At 44.1% G+C, this 22243-nt stretch overlaps 1 protein-coding gene across 1 annotated transcript in view; it reads left to right on the top strand.

Annotated features, from left to right (window-relative positions):
• Positions 1 to 12990: 12990 nt before the first annotated feature.
• CLNK (cytokine-dependent hematopoietic cell linker) overlaps positions 12991 to 22243 on the top strand; it is a 185571-nt gene continuing 176318 nt past the window's right edge. Inside the window, exon 1 of the mRNA XM_014539628.1 lies at positions 12991 to 13041. The gene's annotated coding sequence lies outside the window, so the exon portion shown is untranslated. The remainder of the gene's footprint in view (positions 13042 to 22243) is intronic.

The following is a 22243-nucleotide window of genomic DNA, read 5'->3' as shown; positions in this document are numbered from 1 at the left end:
GTCCCCGCCCATCGACCCTGCAAGTCCTCACCCACCGGCTCCTGCTGCGAGTGCAGCCTGCTGATTGGTCGTTACATGATGGCATCCTGACCAATTTGCATATTACCCTATTATAAGTATAGGTAAATAATATTTGAATATACATATGTATATATACATATTTTACATATTCATTAATGCATGTATACATATAATTATATATTATATGTCTTTTATGTATACACACATGGATATATTCAAATATTTTATATATAAATATATATACACATAAAAGTATACAAACATACATATTTATGTTCTAGTCTATTAATTAACTCAGGTCACTAATAATGAATATAAGTAGACATGGTTTCAATAATGTGATTACAATTAGTTACCACTTAGGGTTATTATGAATGAAGAGGATTTGACCTTTCTATAGGTAAAATACTTGAATATCCGTATGTGTGTGTACATATTCAATATTCATAGTTCATATATAAAATGTTCACGTTATAGCTGTACTTAGATGTGACTGTGGTGGATTACCTCGGGGTTATCATGGTCAAGGTGCTGTGTGCAGTGGCTGAGTGAGAGCTTGGCCCTCCCAGGGCACGTGGCAGGTTTGCTTCCACCGCAGCAGGTGGCTGCCTGGTGGAGAAGCGAGATGCTGCTACCCCTGCCTCCAGGGCTCTGCGTGGGCCCGGTTCCACCCTTCTCATTCTGAAAGTAAAAATGGGAACTGGGAGTGGCCTCCAGGCAGCCCTCCTGGGTCACCATCTCTGGCCGGGAGGGCAGGCTGCCTTGCCTCCAGGGAACCAGGACGTGTTTGAACTGGGGCTGAGACTTGTTCCCTATTCTCCATGGGCCCCCGTTGCCAGAGCTGGACTGGAGGCCGTCCTGTTCCCAGCTGCCCCCTTACATAAAGGCGGCTCTGTGTACCCATGGCCGGTGGCCTGGCATCTGAAAGGGGCCACTGGCCACCCTGCCCGGGACCGCGCTCACAGCCAGAGGGCACCCGCCTCCCCACCCAGGACCAGCCACGTCCCCCTTCCTCACTCAGCCCCTGCCAAAGAGTATGTTCCGTCTGGGAGGTTTTGGAAAAAAATTCTTCCAGCATAAAAGGCAAATCGTATGCTCTGATCAAAACAACTGCCAAGTTTTTAAAATGTCACCGTTAAAAGGCGTTCTGTGAAAAGGGAGCTCTGGGAGAAGGAGCGGGAGGCAGAGGAATGTTCTCGCCCAGACACTACCTCACTGTGGTAAGCAAAGCAGAATCACATCAAGTCAAATGAACGGTTTGCTTCTCGCTTTTGAGAGAGAGTAGCCAGCTCACAAACAAAGGGCCCTTGTGAAGTCTGAAGGACTTCTAATTACGACAAATAAGTGTGGCCTCAGACGGACGTCCATCCCCAAGATTTACAACCTCCAGCTGTTCGGAGAGTTTGAGTTCTTCAGTGGCATCCTTCCGGCTCATCTAGTCAATTCTTGTTTGCCTCCAGTGTTGAGAAAATAAAGAATGTCTAGTCTATTAATTAATTCAGGTCAGTAATGATGAATAGAATTGGAGATAGTTTCAAATCCTGGGTCTGTCACATCACAGCTGTGTGACCTTAAACAAGATCTTGCCCTCTCTGAGCTCAATTTTGCCATTTGTAAAATCTGCAAAATGCTGCCTAGCTTTAAAGGCCGACAGGGAAAGGTAAGTAAGAACCTATTTTCAAGGTGCCCAGAGGAGAGTGGCTTGGAGTAATTCCATCTTATTCCTTGACCTCCGCACATCACACTTTAAGACAGATGCGGGAAAGCGCTCAGGACCGTAACTTGAAAACCTGAGACAATACTGATGCTCATTGAAATGCTTATTATGGGGAAGAGAAGACTTAAGGACACAGGAAAACCATTTTCAAAGAAGGGCTGTTAGGTAGGAGAGAGATTCGACCGTGTAGGTGACATAAAGGAGAAATAAAGAATTACCAATTATAGGAGACACACTTTAATTTATAATTGGGCTCATACGGAATATGACTGAAAAGTGCATTGTGAATTCAGTTTTCCAGTGTTAGCTGTTACATTTAGGTCTAGGCCAGTCTCGGGTAATTTTTATGTCTGATGTGAGGTAGGGAATCCAAGACCATTCTTTTGCATGTGTATATCCTGTTGCTCCAGAACATTTGTTGGAAAGGTTATTCTTTAGTCATTGTCTTGTCAAAATCAATTGATGATAAATGTGAGGGTTTGTTTTTGTATGTATTCCTGATTCTTTTCCATTGTTCTGTATGTCCATTCTTAAGCCAGTGCCTTGCTGTCTTGATTGTCCTACATTTGTAGGGAGCTATGAGATCAAAACATGTGAGTTCTTCCACTTTATTGCTCTGTTGCAGGACTGTGTTGGCTAACCTGGGTCTCTTGCATTTCCATCTAGAGTTCATTATCAGCTTATCAACTTCTTTATAGAAATCCCCTGGGACTTTGACAGAGATTGTGTTGAATCCACAGATAAATTTTGGAAGTATTGTCAACCTAACAGTATTAAGCCTTCTGACACATGAACATAGACTTCCCTCCCCCCATTCATTTAGACCTTCCATTTTTTAAATATTGTTATATAGTTTTATGAGTTTTTTTATTACATTTATTCCTAATTATTTTGATTTTTTGATGCTACTATAATTGTTTGGCTTCTTAATTTCAATGGAATTTCATTGGAATTTTCTTAATTATAATTGGCATTGTTTTTTTCATTTCATTTTCAAATTGTTCCTTACTGGTGTATAGAAACACAATGTCTAGTTTTGCATCTTTGGTGTCTCTGAAAAGCATTGCCAGAGGAGGCGACAGGGAGAGTCTCCGCAGGACCACAGACAGGAGGCCAGAGCCTGCCTGCTCTGCCTGCTCTGCAGTGTTTGCATCTTTACAGTTTTGTCCTGGAAGATCATTGCGCATAGAAGCACATTGCTTCGTTAACCCTGTGCTAGGACAATAAGGGGGAAATCCTGTGTCCTGTTCGATGTGTCATCCTCGGGACAGCGTTTCTATTCAATCTGTGCTTCTTGTTTTACTCAGTTTCGGTCTGATTCTCCCCAAACCACTTCTGCTGCTGTTCCCCAGGGATCGTATTCCATTTTCAATTTTAACACCATTCTCATTTTCCAAATCACTCGGGCCGTACACAGAAAGAGAAACGCAGGCTGCCTGAGTCAGCCTGAAAACGTAACTATCCCCACGTCCCCGTCCGTAAGGGACCCCTGTGACACTCTCACACTTTGCACACACCTCCCTTGCAGCCCCTTGCACACAGGTCATAGCCATCAGTCCACACATCTGTCCCCACAAAACCCTTCAGAAAAAGAAGCCCGCCTTTTGCGTCGCTGCATCCCTAGCGCACCGAGCACAATGTCTGGCCCACAATAAAAGCTTAGAAGATGTTTTCTGAGTTTGTGTACAGGGAACTTACTTCCTTTTGAGATTCTCTGTTATCCTTTCTGAGTCCCCAAATGGCTTTACAAATATAACTGCCATGGTATAAATTTTCTTCTGACATTTCTTCGGGGAAATAACTTTGCAAAAGTCAACAGAGTTATGGAGCACCTGCTCCACCATATGTCATGGGGCATACAAAGAGAAGAGCTTTTTTGCTCTAGCCGGGGGCACAATTTATGTAGGTGACAACAATAAGTGCAAACAATGACCAAGTACTTACAATGTGCCAGGTAAGGTGCTTTGATGGATGTAATTCATATAGTCCTTGCAAACTCATGAGGCGGACATGGGCATTGCCCTCTTCAACAGGTCAGGGGAGGACACACAGTAAGTAGCTTGCATGCGGTCACCTAACGCATCAATGGCCAAGCCAAGATCTGACCACAGTCCAGAACACATTCATTTAGCCCAGTGATTTTCAACCTGTGCACAGCTAGAATGTTTAAAACATGCAGTACCAGACTATTTAGTCAGGGACACTGATCTCTTTTCCCTTAGATTTTGAAATTTAAAAAATGACAACAGTCAATACAACAATAATGATCTGGTGTGAATGAATCAAAGTTATAGCTATATTTTTGTCAGATAGGCAAAAAATAGAATATATTTTTGTATGCCATAGAATTTTAGTAATCATTTATGTTTGCCATGAAATGAAAAAGGTTGAAAATTGCTGATTTAACCCAATGCTCCCCTCTGCACATATAAGAGCACTGATTACCACCGATAGGTATAATTTTTATTTCTCCAGTAATTTAGGGGAGCAGGTGACCACTATAGGCTGAGATGTTCATTGAAGGACTCAAAGAGATGGTAGATTTGACTTGGCTGCAAAAATATGAGCCAAATGGAAAGACAAAAGCAGGGAACTCTACACAAAAGGGAAGTACGAGCAACACCATGGAGGCAGGGGAGGGCCACAGCTATTCTGAGTAATAACGCTTAGTAATGCCCAGTGCACTCCCCGGGCAATGAAGATCAAATGTGACAAACTTCATACTCTCATAGACCTTATAGAATAAATAAATTCAAAAATCAAGAGGTATCCAGTGGTGAAATGTGCTAAACAACACAGTGCAGGGGATAGAAATGGACAATGGAGATGTTGCTATTAGATACAGTGCACGCAGGAAACAACCCATTTGAGAAGGTAACATTTCCCCAGACACCCAGAGGAAAAAGAGGAGGGAGCCATGTGGAAACCTGGTGGGGAGGTTTTTATAGGAAGAAGGAAGAGAAAATCCCAAGACCCTGAGGTAGAGAGTTCTTACTGAGTTGGAGGAAAGTAAGGAGGCCAGTCTGGCTGGAGTGGAACAAGTGAAGAGGAGAGAGGTGAGAAGTCAGACTCAGCAGGTAGCCAGGGCCAGGTTCCATATTGTCTTGCAGACCAATACAAAGGCTTTGCATTTTCTTCTGCTCTACACTTTCCAACTGCTTTCCATCTGACTCAAGGGCCAACATGCAGGTCTTCCATTACATAAAGATCCCTCTGGCCAAAGTCTCCTTGGATCAAGGAGTAAATGAGCAGGCAGCCAGAAACATTGGAGGAGTAATCATCTATACTAATAAAAGGGTAATATGCAAATGGTCATGACGCCCTCATACTGTAATGACTGAATGCTCGGCAGGTGCAGGTGGGCAGGGCTACGTGCATGGCAAGGCTGGGGGATGTGAGGCTATTATTGTTTATTTATTAATAAATTTATATATTATTTTCATAAATATTTTACTAATTTTCTTTCATCTCTGACACTTCTATTATAGAGAAAGGGCAAATAGCAATATTAAAATATTTCCTCTAATTAGTTCCCTTTTAATGTGCATGAATTTCGTGCACCGGGCCACTAGTCTTCACATTAATGTTCATGTACAGAAGCAGTGAGAACTGAAGCTGGAGAAAGTAGGTTGGGGCTGGTCTTGGTTGCCATGCTGGCAACTTTGGGCTTTGACCCTGTGGCCTTCAAAGGGTTGGAGGAGGATAGCATACAAAATACCTGCTTCTTTGCTCATATTTTCTGTCTCAAATGTCAGACATGAGAACAACATGAGCACTGGTGATTTTCAGGATCAGGAAACCAAAGAAACTCCACACTAATAAGGATTTAGCCATCGCCAATTCTGGAGCAGGTGAGATGGCTTCCAGACAATTTTAGTTTAATGAGAGTAGACATCTTCTGAACATTACCTATATGTTAGGCACTCAAAAGCACACTTTTGTTGTATTATCTCACTGAATCTTTTCAAGACTTCAGACAATCAGGTGTGTCTTGAGCTCACAGATGTGGAACCTGAGACTAGGAGAGGGTGGATAACTTAGCCATAGTCACACAGCCAAGAAAAGTAAAGTCTGGAAGTAATCTTACTACAATTTTATAGTTTTTTTTAATATTGCCACATACTAGTATAAATATTTACAGCTAAGTTACTTAACCCAAGATTTTTTTTAACAATTCCTAGCAAATCCTAAGAAATTGTTTGTGATGGACAAACTAATAATTTCTCTGTAATGTGTAAACTGAAAACCTGTGTTAAGGGGTTGGGAGAGGAAGTGCAGGGATGGTGGGTCTATTGAGAACAGACTGAAGAGACTGCATCCCTCAGTCCAGTCTTAGTGATATGGAACCCAAATAATACTAATAAAAATTGGTCATAAAGTCAAATTTAGAGTTTTTAAGATAAGACAAAAATTTTAAATATATAGTTTCCTTTACAGAATCTTGATAAACATCCAAATAATTACTCAGAAGTAAACTCAGTGAGGATTTAGTCTTCATTTCTCACTCTCTAGGCAGGGTTAGCATGACTTACCCAACTTACCCAAGGTCCCCCACCTGGTGAGTCTTAATTGTGTTAACCTGGGTGCTCTTCTGCCCTGGGATGTATTGCACTGCCTGTCTCTGAATTCCTCATCTGATGACCAGTGCAGCCGCTATGAAAGAAAGACCAGACTTCCCATGTCGGCCCTCCATCAAAAATCCACATTTTAGAGAGACCAAGATGGCGGCATAGGTAAACACCGCAGACTGCTGCCGCAAACAACCACTTCAAAAATACAACTAAAAGACGGAACGGACATCACCCAGAACCACAGGAAGGCTGGCTGAGGAGAGACTCTTCAACTAGAAGGAAAAATAACAGCACACCGAGGCTCAGAGGAGGCGCAGTGTGGAAAAAACTCAGGTGCGGAGGTGCGCGCGCAAAGCGGGCTGGTGGCTGAGAGCGCGGTTGTCGTTTTCGGTCAGGGGGGAGTCTCAGACTCTGAGCTCCAGATACGGGCGAATCGCTGGGGACTCGGACCCAAACGGGAGAAGCGGGAGTGTCTGGCATCAGTTGGAAGGCAGCTTTCCCTCCGAGGTTTGCAGCGGTTCCGGGGGTTCTGAGAAGCAGAGCCTCTGGGAACGGGACTGAGAGGGGCCATAACCGCTCCCTCCGCCCGCCCGCCCTGTTGAGCCCGCCCCGCCCAAGCCCTGCGCAGAGCCATTTGCCAGATCGCCTCAGGCAAAGGCTAGATTAGCACCTCCCCAGAGGACAGAAGTTTTCCGCGGCAGACACAGCTGATTCACACAGCCAGTCGGCCTGGTGGTCAAATCCCTCTAGTATTAACTACAACAATCAAGGCTCAACTAGAACAAGACTGCGCACAAAGACCACTAGGGGGTGCACCAAGAAAGCATAAAAAATGCGGAGACAAAAAAACATGACAGAAATGGAGGATATAGAGCTAAAAAACGCAATTTTGAGGGCTTGCAATAAACTTTTGGAGAGCCTCACGAAAACTAATGAGACCCTCGATGCTATGATAAAGAAACTAGAAATTAAGCATACACGCTCTGAAATAAAGAATATTACACCCAATAGCAGACCAGAGGAGCGCAAGAATCAAGCCAAAGATTTGAAATGCGAAGAAGCAAAAAACACCCAACCGGAAAAGCAAAATGAAAAAAGAATCCGAAAATACGAAGATAGTGTAAGGAGCCTCTGGGACAGCTTCAAGCGTACCAACATCAGAATAATAGGGGTGCCAGAAGATGAGAGACAGCAAGATATTGAAAACCTATTTGAAGAAATAATGGCAGAAAACTTCCCCCACCTGGTGAAAGAAATGGACTTACAGGTCCAAGAAGCGCAGAGAACCCCAAACAAAAGGAATCCAAAGAGGACCACACCAAGACACATCATAATTAAAATGCCAAGAGCAAAAGACAAAGAGAGAATCTTAAAAGCAGCAAGAGAAAGAGACTCAATTACCTACAAGGGAATACCCATACGACTGTCAGCTGATTTCTCAACAGAAACTTTGCAGGCCAGAAGGGAATGGCAAGAAATATTCAAAGTGATGAATACCAAGAACCTACAACCAAGATTACTTTATCCAGCAAAGCTATCATTCAGAATTGAAGGTCAGATAAAGAGCTTCACAGATAAGGAAAAGCTAAAGGAGTTCATCACCACTAAACCAGTATTATACGAAATGCTGAAAGGTATCCTTTAAGAAGAGGAAGAAGAAAAAGGTAAAGATACAAATTGTGAACAACAAACATGCATCTATCAACAAGTGAATCTAAGAATCAAGTGAATAAATAATCTGATGTACAGAATGAACTGGTGATTATAATGAATCAGGGACATAGAAAGGGAATGGACTGACTATTCTTGGGGGGGAAAGGGGAATGGGAGATGCGGGAAGAAACTGGACAAAAATCGTGCACCTATGGATGAGGACAGTGGGGGGGGAGTGAGGGCGGAGGGTGGGGCGGGAACTGGGAGGAGGGGAGTTATGGGGGGGAAAAAAAGAGGAACAAATGTAACCTGAACAATAAAGATTTAATAAAAAAAAAAAATCCACATTTTACTCCTAAAGAAAACAGGACTTCCTTCCTGGTGTTTTGTTTAACTTTGAGGGATGGAGATTTTTCCTATCAAATGTGGCTACCTCAGATTTCTCCACAGACGTCAGACATGAGAGCAATGAGTCCTTCACACTAATTATACAGTAGATAAGCCAGGAGCAGCGTGTCAGAGGACTTCTTCTTGGCAACATCTTTTATTCATCAGTTTAATGTCATTGAGCAGAAGAGACATTGGGGCAAGGGGACAGCCACCCCCTCCTTTCATCCCTACTGTGACTAAAAATGATTCTCACTGATGCAGCTTATCTTAAGTGTAGAGTGGATGAATTCCTACCTTCTGAACACTTAATACGTGTCCTATCAGGTATAATTGGCAAAAAGAACTTTGTTTTTTAAACTAGCTCAAAGAGGGAAAAATCAGTTGTAGATGACTGCAAACCTGAGTATCGATCAAATTCAACAATAACGAAATTATTTTACCTTCTACCTTTTCAGGCAAGGAGTAGAGAAGGAAACCAAGAAATTCAGTAAAAATAAGGTGGGAAAGCCTTAGAGCTTCCCTTGGAATTAAAGGGAAGGTCATGAAGAATGAAACATTGATAAGGGAAGGGAGCAGTGCTGGCCTGCATCTTTGTATCACACTTCCTCTACCCCCGTCTCTGTCATCCACCCACATATCCATCTGCCTGTCTGTCCCTCTATCCATTGCCCTATCAACATCTGCCCATCATCTATCATCCATATCTATCCATAAACTAGTAAGTGTCCATCCATCTATCTCTCCATTCTTATCTTTTAATATATTTTATTGATTTCAAAGAGGAAGGGAGAGGGAAGGAGAGAGAGAAACATCAATGATGAGAATCATTGATTGGCTGCCTGCACACACCTCATAAGCCGGGCATGTACCCTGACCGAGAATTGAACCGTGACCTCCTAGTTCATAGGTCTACACTCAACCACTGAGCCACGCCAGTCAGGCTCCCCATTTTTTAAGTTGTTCTTTATTTTACCATGGGCACCATGGCATCAGTCAACCCCTCTATTAGAAGGGCATCACAGTCAATGAAGGGAAGACCTCTCCTCAGTTAACTCACAGCTTATACAGGGAGAGTCTGACAACTGACTGTCATGACCGTTCAGTAAAATAATTGCTACAAAGGAAGTCGGCACAGGTTCTCTGGGGACTCAGAAGGGTGTTCCCTGAAGAAGCTCATTGGATGGATAGGAATTAAACCGTCAAGGAAGGGAGGAGGAAGAGAACACACCGAGATGTGGAGGTATACAAGAGAAGTCAGAATCTGGTCAACCTGGAAAGGTGTGTGTGGGACCAGCTTAAATCTTTAGTTCTACTTTAAAGTTGTTCTTCAAGGAGCCATGAGTGTCACTGTAACTCTGCCCAGAGCACCTGTGATCACACCTGCATGTGATTGAATTCATATTCCCAGAAATAGGTGCATGCTGTTGTCATGTGAAACATTCAGGTTGTCAACAGAGACTTGAGTGGGTTGTTAGTTTAGATCATAAACTTGTGAGCTGGGATGTCATCAGACACTACCTGGAAAACAAGCACCTGTTCAGAGAGGAACTGTGGGGCAAGAACGGAAGACAAAAGGAAACGGAAGAAGGATGTCACCCCATGTGTGTTTTCTTTATCACCGCTTGGAGAGTTTGCTTCCCCACTTACTATGGTGCTATCCCAGGTGAGAATTTCAGTTATTATTAACTTGGGTTAAGAATCTGGCTTCCACACTGACATGTCAATGTCACACACTTTCCTCTTTGGATTTGGTATTTTAAACACAACTTACTAAAAGTTGCTTTAGTTGACATTTTGTTAGAATCTTAATTCAAACTTACCAAAAATAACTTGTCAGAGATGCAGATAAGAACCAAAAAAAAATGTCTTTGTTTTTTTTACTCTTTTTTTTCCCTTTATTGATTAAGATATTACAAATGTGTCCTTATCCCCCCAATGTCCTCTCATCCCCCCAATCCTGCCCTCACCCTCACCCCCTGTTGTCCACATCCATCGCTTATGCTTATATACATGCATACAAGTCCTTTGGTTGATCTCTCCCCCTCCCCCCCCCCCTCCTCTACCTTCCCTCTGAGGTTTGACGGTCTGATCGATGCTTCTCTATCTCTACATCTGTTTTTGTTCATCGGTTTATGTTGTTCATTATAATCCTCAAATGACTGAGAGCATATGATATTTATCTTTCTCTGACTGACTTATTTCACTTAGCATAATGCTCTCCAGCTCTTTGCACAAATTCTTCTCTTTCATCCAAGCTTCTTCTCAAAGACAGTTTTAAACAATGTGGCTCACTAGCAGTCTTGGGGGGGTCTTATCTCTCCAGCCCTCTCTAGCCCTCTCCTGCCATCTCCATTACTCCTTGAGAGATCTCTTCACTCCTGTCCTGGTCTTCTGTTCACGGATTGTTGGTTAGAAGGTTTCTTAGTCACCCAACCAATATTATTGATGTGGCATTGTGTGAGTCTCCTTGCTACACACAATCTCAGTTTGTTTGACTCTTCTGTTTACCCCTGTTCCAAGAAGCTATGTTTTCCTGTGCATCCTTTAAGACTGTTTATAAATGCCATGATAGAGAGAGTTCACTACAGTAGACCAGTATTCTTTTCACAAACACAAAGATTCACTTTGCCTCTTTTATGCCAGGTATCAAAGATAAAATACACCCATAGTTCTCACCTCCAAGAAGTTCATTGTCTGGAGGGCAAGACAGATAAACAGAAAATTACAATGAAATTCTGTACATAAAATGTTAAAGATCTCTACAGAGACAAAAAGAAAGAGAAAACAATAGACCCCAGAGAAGAACATTCTCAAAATGTTCTTTGTTCTACTTGGTAAACTCCTGGTCATCCTTTAAATCTAGAGCTTACATTACCTCCTCAAATAAGATACAACCTGCCTGGCCAGTGTGGTTCAGTGGTTGAGCATTTACCCATGAACCAAGAGGTCACCATTCAATTCCTGGTCAGGGCACATGCCTGGGTTGTGGGCCCAATCTCTGGTAGGGGGCATGCAGGAGGCAGCCAATCAATGATGTTTCTCTCTCATGGATGTTTCTATCTCTCCATCCCTCTCCCTCTCTATATATAAAATCAATAAAAACATATTTTTTAAAAGTCTGTGAAATATGCTGTTTGTGATTAATAGGGATTGCATTGAATCTGTAGATTAGCTTGAGTAGTATGGGCATTTTAATTATGTTAATTCTACCAATCCATGAACATGGTATATTCTTCCACTTGTTTATATCTTCCTCTATCCCTTTTTTCAATGTCCTGTAGTTTTCTGAGTACAAGTCTTTTACCTCCTTGGTTAAGTTTATTCCTAAGTGTCTTAAATTTTTTGTTGCAATGGTAAATGGGATTGTTTGTTTAGTTTCTCTTTCTGAGAATTCATTATTTGTGTATAAAAAGCCATCAATTTTGGGGTGTTGGTTTTGTGTCCTGCTACATTGCCAAATTGATTTATTAAATCTAGTAGTATATTTGGTGGCATCTGCCTGCCAGATAGATAGATAGATATATAGATATAGATATAGATATAGATATAGATATAGATATATTGAATTTTTACAGAGAGGAAAGGAGAGGGATAGAAAGTTAGAAACATCAATGAGAGAGAAACATCGATCAGCTGCCTCCTGCACACCCCCTACTGGGGATGTGCCCACAACCAATGTACATGCCCTTGACCAGAATCGAACCAGAGATCCTTTAGTCCACAGGCTCTATCCACTGAGCCAAACCAGTTAGAGCCTGCCTGCCTCCTTGAGAGCGAGAGAATGTGTGCGTGTCTACTGTCTGCACAGAGTCTGTACTATGCCTGCTCTTTTCAAGAATTTCTATCATTCTTTTCACCTGTCCCCAGAGTCCCATCCAATTTTGCTAGCTTATTCCAGGGCTATGAAATGACAGTCCGGGGGGCCCTCATGGTTGTCAGACATCCTTAATAGATCATGTGCTTTTTCCTCCTGAGCCTGCCCCTGGTCTCAGAACCCTTTGTAAAGTAATGCTCCAGGCAACCAGCACCAATCAATATAAAATGGAAGAGGAGCCATGAAAACAGTGGAAGGCAAGCCTCATCCCGGGAGAAGACATTGGCTATGTACGGAATCAAAGGTTAGCCTCCAGATCTTACAGAGCATGCTGGCAACGAGAGGAAGAAAAGGAATCGCACATTGGCTACCTTTGCTCTGGGAAGGAAGAGTCCTGCTTTGGTGTGGGAGAGGGGGGAAATGGGGGGGGGGAGAAGCTGGAGTTCTCTGAGCTTAGCCTTGATGAACACAAGCAAAGCGCACCACGGGACTGTGGAACTGTTTGACATCAACAGCAGGTGTGAGTCAGGCTTGTGGCCCCGCCTAGGCTCTGCTCACCTGCTCTGGCCCTGAGCCAGCGGACTCCAGCCTCCTGCTAATACCTTCACATCCTTGTGAGTTGCCAGCAGGGACGCCAGCCTTGTTCAGTTCTCCTGGAAACCTGCACCCACCTACATACAAGATCCCTGCAGGGAGACTAAAAGGTGGTGGGCTGTCTGAGTGATCACTCACACAAAACACATGGGCAGTGAAGGTGATCTGAGGGCTGCGTTTGTTACCGAAGCTGGGATTGGGCCATAATCTAGAAGACCTGTGGTGAACGCCGGAGTGAATCATTTAGCCAGATTTCCTGCTAAACCGCAGTGTCATCAATGGTGAGTCAATCAAACTTTTCTTTGGTTAAGCTTCTCTCGTTGTGACAAAGACAATGTTGTCAGTAGAAGGGCCCCCATAAAAGGTCACCTGAAGAAAGAGGAGGGAAAGATTGGGCTGAGAGAGTTGGATTCCCTGGCCTGACGGGTCAATGCTATTGCTTTTGCTATAATGTTCTGAGAGGGATAATGCTGGGCCTGAGGGAGGGTTGGTAGATTGGTAGCATTGCATGCAGAGAGGTGGCCGGGCTTTGGTGTCATCGCACGTCCTGGTTTTGAGGGCAAGTGCCTTAACTTCTCCAACCCCTTAGCTAATTCAATCCCAAAACCAGGGGAAGGATGTCTCTTCCATGGTTGTTGTGGGGAGGAAATGAACTGATGCCTATAAAACCCACTGCAGTGCAGGCACATGGTAGATGCTGTTGCGTGGCATTCTGCCTCCTCTTATCCACATTCCTAAGAAAAGCAGGAGAAGAGTATGTTTATCTAACAGGCTGGTAGTAAGAGCTACAGACTCACTTTCAAATGCACTTGGAGGAAGTACACATGGGTGATATGTGACCAGAACTGACTAGTTAGGTGAAGGGTGCCTGCATACAGTGGACACACGGAATGTCCTCTCTCTGAAAAGTGAGGAGAGCATCTCTGAACAAATACAACAGGCTTTGGCTAAATAGTCCCTATAATTTTCAGACCCAGCAAGGAAATGTAGACACCACAGTGCCTGGCACATAGCAGACACTCAGACTAAATGAGTAAAATGATGGCTCTTTCAAAAACATAGAGACACAAGGGAGGCAGGCAGCAGACAAAAAGAATAAGTGATTCCTGCCCCACATGTATGCTCATCAACCTGTTAGGTTTCACTGTCATTACCTCACAAAGAGGCCCGTTATTCTGTCAGATGCTCTAGATCAGGGGTGGGCAAACTTTTTGACTCGAGGGCCACAATGGGTTCTTAAACTGGACCGGAGGGCCGGAACAAAAGCATGGATGGAGTGTTTGTGTGAACTAATATAAATTCAAAGTAAACATCATTACATAAAAGGGTACGGTCTTTTTTTTTTTTTTTAGTTTTATTCATTTCAAATGGGCCGGATCCGGCCCGCGGGCCGTAGTTTGCCCACGGCTGCTCTAGATCAGTGGTTCCCAACCTTCTTCTTTATTGGAATCACCTATTAACACCAACACATTTTTACTTTATTTGGGCTTTTAGTATTTGTTGAGTGAGAAAACTACATAAGGGCAAAAAAATTGCTATCAAACTAAAGTTGAAAATTAACGTAAATTGTTATTATCTACAGATACTTTTTAAAATAATAACTATATGTGAATCATAGTCACTCTTCACATAAGACTTCTTAAGGCTCTTTTGGTTGCAAATAATAGAAACAAACTCTGGCCAGAATAGATTAAAAGACTCCAAGCAGGTAATATGTTGTCATTTATTGATCATGCTAGGGACTTTGATACACGCATTTTCTCCACACCTAACCTGGAAAAAATGGGGAGCATTCTAATCCGCACTTTGTAGATAAGAAGACTGAGGCCCAGAGAGGTTCCTTAACTTACTCAGCATCACACAGCAAAGCAAGAACCTGGTGTCTCCAAGCCATTTTTCTTAAATACCTCAAACCAGGGCTGCCAGGGACTTACTTTGAATGACAGTCAAGGGGACAAAGTGGGCTGTTGCCAGGAGTGTCTAGAGTGGCAGTGGCCTGAGGGTATGGTGCCTGGAGAATGGTGAGCTGTGGCACAGGGTCCAGGGGCAGACACAGGGCTGTGCCAACTTCAAAGCTCCTGCCACGGGGGGATTCGAGCACATGCTGGCAGAGGTGCCCCTGAGATGGGCAGCGATGGAGTCAGGAGGCCGAGGCTTAACCCTAGAGGGTAGAGCGGGTCACAGCAGTCAATGCCATTAACCACAGCCACACATAAAAGGGGCTCTCTGCCAGATTATTGCCTCTCCTATTTGAGGTGATTCGTCGGTTTTCTGAGTCTTGGGTTGTGTTCTCTGAAACCTCACGCACAAGGAATTTTCTAAAATGAAATGTTGCGGCATCTACAACATTGTCCTGTTCACTCCCAGGAGGGAATGGCATAAATAATTCACATTATCCATTTTAGGATCATGTCGGCAAAAACGTATCCGCAGATATACCAGTAATTGTCTGACACTTGGAGGAAGTGATGTTTCAAAAATAGAAACCTATGAGGAGGGAGGGAGAGAGAGAAACACCTGACTCGCTCTGCTTCCTGTGGCTATTTACTTCAGAGAGAGGCCTTGTTTTCCTGGTCTCAAGTTGCTGGCATAGTTCAATACCTATTTCTGACGTGCAAGACATCATCTCCAGGTCCCTAATTCAGCAGTTCTCACCTCTTCTATCTGTCCTAGAAACCTCAGTCTTTCTTTGGCTGTCATGGGATTTCAGAATTGAGAGGGAGTTCAAGGGCATATGGTCCCCATTCAGAGCTTGAATGCTTTTCTTCCTATGTGTTTACCAAATTCAACCCAAACCACTCAGAGACACCTCAGCTTGAAGATCACTTCTATCCTCACTTCCTGTGGATGCCTCTTCCGGTCCAGTGTTGGTCAGATTCGTAGGTGGAGTAGTTTCACAGCACTGAATTCCTGTCTCACAAAGTCTTCTCCGTTTTACACACCAGCAGCAAGTGGCACCGCTGACTACGTGGGTTCTGCCCTCGAGAGCAGGATTCTTGCTGGGTTTCACACACAGTGATGATGCCCCTAATATCTAAACGAAGGAGTTCTCATAAATAACTGCAGGATGAATCTCGGACTCAAAGTATCAGCAACCCTTAACCTGGGTTGAAATCTTCAGCTTTGTTTAAGGGATAATAATAACTTATTGTCTTCATACATGAATGAGTGTTCCTCTTGGGAAGAAACTACTGCTCGAAGTGGCATTGAAAGACTTGTTGAGATTAAAGGAATGTCTGAGGACTGGGCGTTAGCAGGAGATAAGGCTCAAAGGATGTGGCTAAACCCCTGAGTGACAGGAGGGAACAGTCATAGCCAGAGGACTAGGAGCTGAGAAGTCCCCTGTGGTTGGTGGTCAGAAAGTGTTTAAGAAAAGAGGCATCTGATATTATATTCAGAGGTTTTGTGGACGTGAGGTGAAGGACTCTTGATTCTAGCCTTCTTCCCTCACTATCCCTTAGTAATATCTCTGTGCTCAGATGCTGTGTGTGTGCACATGAGTGTAAACTACAAGTCGTGGGTGACAGCGAGATCACTCATAAACTGAAATGATTGGACATATCTAGGAGTTGAAGACTAGAGGTGACCATAGCCAAGTAAGGCTAGGAATTTAGGAAAATACTAGTGGCCCTGGACTGGACTCCCACTTCACGAAGTTTATAAGACTTTGGGTTGTTTGTTGTTGGTATTGTTGCTTTACCTCAGACCTGCAGGAGCTGGAAGACTGGGAAACATTTATTTCAGTAGTGATCAGTTCTGGGCTTATGGTTAGTTGTCTTTCCCATTCTGTCTCTTGGCCTGTATAGAATCCTGGGTGAAGCCCACTTCTGGATCATGGTACAATATCAGTATTCGTTTAGCCAAGGCTCAAAGCTTCCTTTCATCCCTCATCCCTCCTCCCATTTCTCTTCTATAGCATTACTAGGTCTCTAGTATTATGGGTTTTTGTGTTTGGGTATGCTTTTCATTTAAATAAATTCTATTAAACACTCAACCTCCTTTTCTCTTATTTTTGAACCTGAGACTATGTTTTAATGCTGGTCTACTTCAGTGGTTCTCAACCTTGAGCAGACATCACAATCTCAAAGCTGGCTTCTTAAAAAAAGAATGCTGGGCCCACCCCCGGATTTTCTGGCTCATTAAAGCTAGGGTAGGACCATGGATTTTTATGGTTTATAAGTTCACAGGTGATGCTTACACTTCTGGCCCTCATACCACAGTGTGAGAACCTCTGGTTTAGTCCTGTTAATTTAGCTGCTTCCTAATGTTTCATTATTTGCACCCTCAGAATTTTACTCATTCACTCTTCTAACAATGGTCAACCTGGTCTTCTCCACTCCTCTGACCCCCCCCAAAAAAAATGCTGGAGTCAGCACCGTCCTTGTGTCTGTCCCCTCACACACTGGCTGTGGCAGCCCCTGGGTCTAGGGAAATGGCACTGCTAGCCCATGGGGTGCATGCTCACTCTATTGCAATCCATACTGCGTTTTGCACCGGGGAATGGCTGAGCCTGGCTATGCTCCCACCCCTGTGCATAAGTAGCTTTCCCCCCATTTAACAGAAGAGAAACAATGAGACAGGATGTTAATTAAACTGACCCCCACCCCCACCATTACCACAGCTAGTGAGGACATCTGGGTAAGCCCTGCTCTGGCTCCACCCTGCTGCTTTCCCACCAAGCAGCCTTGCAGCGGCTTGAGCTCCACCACAGACTTGTTCACAGCTCTCACACTGACTTTTATCACTCAGCTCAGCCACCAACTGTGCTTTTTCACCCTCCCTGACCTCACTGTCTAAACCTGCCCCCCCAAAAAGCAATCATTTTATTGAGAATGTTGCCAGTCAAAGGGCAAAGGGACCTGCTCTTTAGGAGCTCCCCACAGGGTCCGGGTGGACCTCTCGGCTCGGTCAAGTTCCAATGTCTCATGGCCTGAAAGTCAGCTGCTGTGACACATTCCCCAGCCTTGCTCAGGAGAGCCTCGGGCTTCTTCCCTGAGCTCCTCAGACACAGTGGCAGGGACTGTGCTGGCTGAGGAAAGAACCCAGACATGATGTGGCACTCCACAGACACATGTGGCCTGTTGACTTGTCACATGACCTTTACTCTTATAGGTCTATTAGAGTTGGTAAAGCATCTTCAAGGCAGTGGTCCCATTGAATCTTTCCCCCCTGCTAGGCAACCCTGATAATGTCATTTCCAAGTGGAGGCTAGAGCTCCCATGGGTGATTCTCAGTCACGTGGCTCCTAAGAGCTGGAACTAATATTCTGAAATGGGCCAGTCTGTCCTCTCCCCCTTACTCTGAAACATCTCTGGGCTCCAGCTTTCTCCTGAACAAAATGAGAAGGTTGAAGATTGAATCTTTCCCCCCTGCTAGGCAACCCTGATAATGTCATTTCCAAGTGGAGGCTAGAGCTCCCATGGGTGATTCTCAGTCACGTGGCTCCTAAGAGCTGGAACTAATATTCTGAAATGGGCCAGTCTGTCCTCTCCCCCTTACTCTGAAACATCTCTGGGCTCCAGCTTTCTCCTGAACAAAATGAGAAGGTTGCTATTCCACCTTGTTGCTATTCCATCTTTCATGGTTTTACCATTGAAATCTTAGTTGCACCTCATACAAGTTGAATTGCATCCCCCCAGATTCATACGTTGAAGTTCTAACCTCCCCCCTCCCCGCCCCCGGGTACCTCAGACTGTGGCCTTTCTTGGAAATAAGATTTTTTCTGATGCAACTAGTTAGGATGAGGTCATACTGGAGTAGGGTGTCCTTATAAAAAGAGGAAATTTGAGCATGGGCACACACATGGGACAATACAGCAGAAGGAAGGAAATGCCAGTGATGGCCAGCAAACCAGCATGAGCTGGGGAAGGCCTTCTGAGAGGTAACCCTCGCTGCCCACACCTTGGTTTCAGACTCTTGGTCTCCAAGAGGATGCATCCCTGCTGTTCTGAGCCCCCCGGTTCATGCTGCTTTGATATGGCAACCCCAGGAAACTAATACACACCCCAATATACTCACCATGCCCGGTGGGCAGGACCCTTCTTTTAAATTCTAGTATCTGTATGTATAGGTGTGTCTCTAGCCAGAAGTGGGGGTGGGCAGTGGGGTAGGGTGTCCTTATAAAAAGAGGAAATTTGAACATGGGCACACACATGGGACAATACAGCAGAAGGAAGGAAATGCCAGTGATGGCCAGCAAACCAGCGTGAGCTGGGGGAGGCCTTCTGAGAGGTAACCCTCGCTGCCCACACCTTGGTTTCAGATTCTTGGTCTCCAAGAGGATGCATCCCTGCTGTTCTGAGCCCCTGGTTCATGCTGCTTTGATATGGCAACCCCAGGAAACCAATACACACCCCAATATACTCTCCATGCCCAGTGGGCAGGACCCTTCTTTTAAATTCTAGTTTCTGTATGTATAGGTGTCTCTCTAGCCAGCAGTGGGGGTGGGCAGTGGGAGGACCCTTCTTTTAAATTCTAGTATCTGTATGTATAGGTGTGTCTCTAGCCAGAAGTGGGGGTGGGCAGTGGGGGAAGTGAGGATAGAACTTACTTTTTCTACAGAGGAAACAAGAGAGAGAGAGAGATTATCTATATGGCCTAGGTGAGAAATGCATATATATCAGACATAAACCTTCACACAGTGTCCTTCCTGATTCACACCGTATCTCTCCTACTAAGTCATTCCTGGGTAAACGCGTGCATCTTATTCGCACACCAACGACCTAAGCCGCTTCCCTCCTCCCTCTCTCTCTCCCTGGCCCCGGGGGTGTGCTCAGACCCCTCCGGAGGGCGCTAGAATTTCAGTGAATGTAAATTAATGGGATATAACGGGAAGAAACACGAGAAGCCCGGGAATTTAGTGATTTCCAAACAAGCTGTTTCAACAAACATTTATTGTCTACTATGTACCGTAAGTAATGTACTGCTGACAGGCATGGTTATTAGCAACACTATTGTTACTGTAGACCAGTCCAAAAGATGGGAATAGTGAAATGAACAAGAAACAGACCCTGCCCTGCGTGAAAAAGGAAATGAACAGAAATGCATAAAAGATTTCCCATCAGCACAACGAGCTGGCGTTTCCCCGGCGCCACACACGTCCCAGGCAGTTCTGCACACTTCCCACGTGTTATTTCTCTGAACCCCCGTCTCGGTTCTGAGATATGGTCCTATTTGCACCCATAAAGGCATCAGGAGAAAGAGATTCTGTGAGGTTAACAAGCTTCCCTGAGTTGAAATGATCGGTAAGTGGGAAGGGTGGCATTCAAGCTCTATGTGTTTAATCTCTGGGCCTCCTGACACACCCTCCCAGCATATGATTGGATCTGTAACAATCCACAGACATAAGTGCTTGGGGAACAGAGGGGAGCAGCTGTTCACTCCCCTCCTGGGGACTAATGGGAAGGCACCAAAAGCCACAGAGCAGCAGGCGTCAGGTCTGCAAGTGGGGAGACATGCAGGAGAATGGAAACGTACAGGCCTTAGCTGGGCCAGGAGGGCGGGGTTGGGGCCACGTGGTGAGAGCCCAGGGATCCCTTTAGAGGCTTGGATTCTATCCTGGGACTAACCAAACTTCTATCCTGCCAAGTATTTGGTCCTCCTCCCCCTCTACACAGAAGTGGTGAATTACTCCCCTTCCCCATTCTGTATCTTCCTTATTTCCTGGGTTGTCAGAAGGCTAAAAATTCGGCACCCAGCTCTGGAAACATGCTCCCTTTATGTATCAATAAATGGGTATAAAATTAATGGCACATATATTTATATGTTTATGCCAAGCAATATGGCAGGCCTTGGGGATAGAATCGGCACTTATCAACACGGAATGGTTGGTTGGTTAGGTTGGTTGATTGGTTAAGTTGGTATTCAGCTAATGGAATGTATAATGAATTACCATAAGCTCCCCAAATTCAGTGGCCATTTCATGCTCATTCTTCCATTCCCCCAGTACTTAGTACCACACCTCATATACAATAATTACAGTCAGTCTCAATCATTACAGTTTGAATGCAAGATAAGATAGACAAGTGAATGAAATGTTTATAAAGGAATGAACGCATGAGCATATAAATGAGTGGGTGAATTGACTGCATGGACAAATGAATGAATAAACAAATGTGCCTATTTTCACCCTATCGGTGCCTTTTCCTTCGGGAATGCAGACTTTTACTGCACTTACCATATTCTCTCTACATTTCTTCCAGCCTCTTTTCCCCATAACACAATCCAGAAGTAGCCATATTCCTGGGGAGAGGAATATGGCAATGTGTTCTTTTTATTTTTTAATTAAATTTTTAAATTTGAGATTATTGCAGAATCACATGCAGTTGTAAAAACAAGAAATGAACAACAACAAAAAAAGAGCTGTAGTGTGTCCTCTACTCAGTTCCTGCCAGTGCTAATATCTGTGAAAACTATAATAAAACATCACAATGAGGACATGGACATTGACAGAGTCAAGACTGAGAACATTCCCATCACTGCAGGGATCCCTCCTATTGCCCTTTCATAGAGACACCCCCTCCCTCCAGCCCCGCCCTCCTAACCCTTGGCAACCACCTCCAAGTTCTCCCTTTCTATCACTTTTCTCATTTCAAAAATGTTAACTGGAATCATACAGTAAGTAAACTTTTGGAATTTTTTTTCTTACTAAACATTATTCTCTGGCGATTCATCCAACTTGTTGTGCATATCAATAATGGGTTCCTGCCCTAACTGGTTTAGCTCAGTGGATAGAGCGTCGGCCTGCGGACTGAAGAGTCCCAGGTTCGATTCCGGTCAAGGGCATCTACCTTGGCTGCGGGCAAATCCCCAGTTGGGGGTGTGCAGGAGGCGGCTGGTCGATGTTTCTCGCTCATTGATGTTTCTAACTCTATTGCTCTCCCTTCCTCTCTGTAAAAAAATCAATAAAATATATTAAAAAAAATAATGCGTTCCTTTTCATTGCTGAGTAGTATTTGCATGGAGGTACTACAGATGGTTTCATCGGTCACCCATCGAAGGACATTGGTGTTGTTTCCAGTTTTGTTTTGTTTTACTTTTACAAGTGATAACCTGTATTTGTGTATACATTTTCATGTAAACAGTTTTTATTCCTCTGGGATAAATGCCCAGGAGTGCAATTGTTAGATGTTAGTGTTTAAGAAACTGAAAAACTGTTTACCAAACACCAGTACCATTTACGTTCTCATGCATGAGTGCCAGTAAGGATATGGAGAAACGGATCACTCACACATTGCTGTGGGAATGTAGAATCTCACAGGTCCACTGTATGGTCGCTACGTTGTAGGTGAGCCTTGCCAATAGGTGTGTAGTGATATCGTATTGAGGTGTTTATTTTTCTTTATTTATTTATTAAGGTATTACATATGTGTCCTTATCCCCCCATTGCCCACCCCCGCTCATGCCCTCACCCCCTTGTTGTCTGTGTCCATTGGTTAGGCTCATATGCATGCATACAAGTCCTTTGGTTGATCTCTTCCCCTT

The sequence above is a fragment of the Myotis brandtii genome, unplaced genomic scaffold (assembly GCF_000412655.1).
Source record: "Myotis brandtii unplaced genomic scaffold, ASM41265v1 scaffold223, whole genome shotgun sequence".
NCBI classification, from domain to species: domain Eukaryota; kingdom Metazoa; phylum Chordata; class Mammalia; order Chiroptera; family Vespertilionidae; genus Myotis; species Myotis brandtii.
The sequence above is the reverse complement of the archived record's forward strand: the minus strand, read 5'-3'. Positions and strand labels throughout refer to the sequence as shown.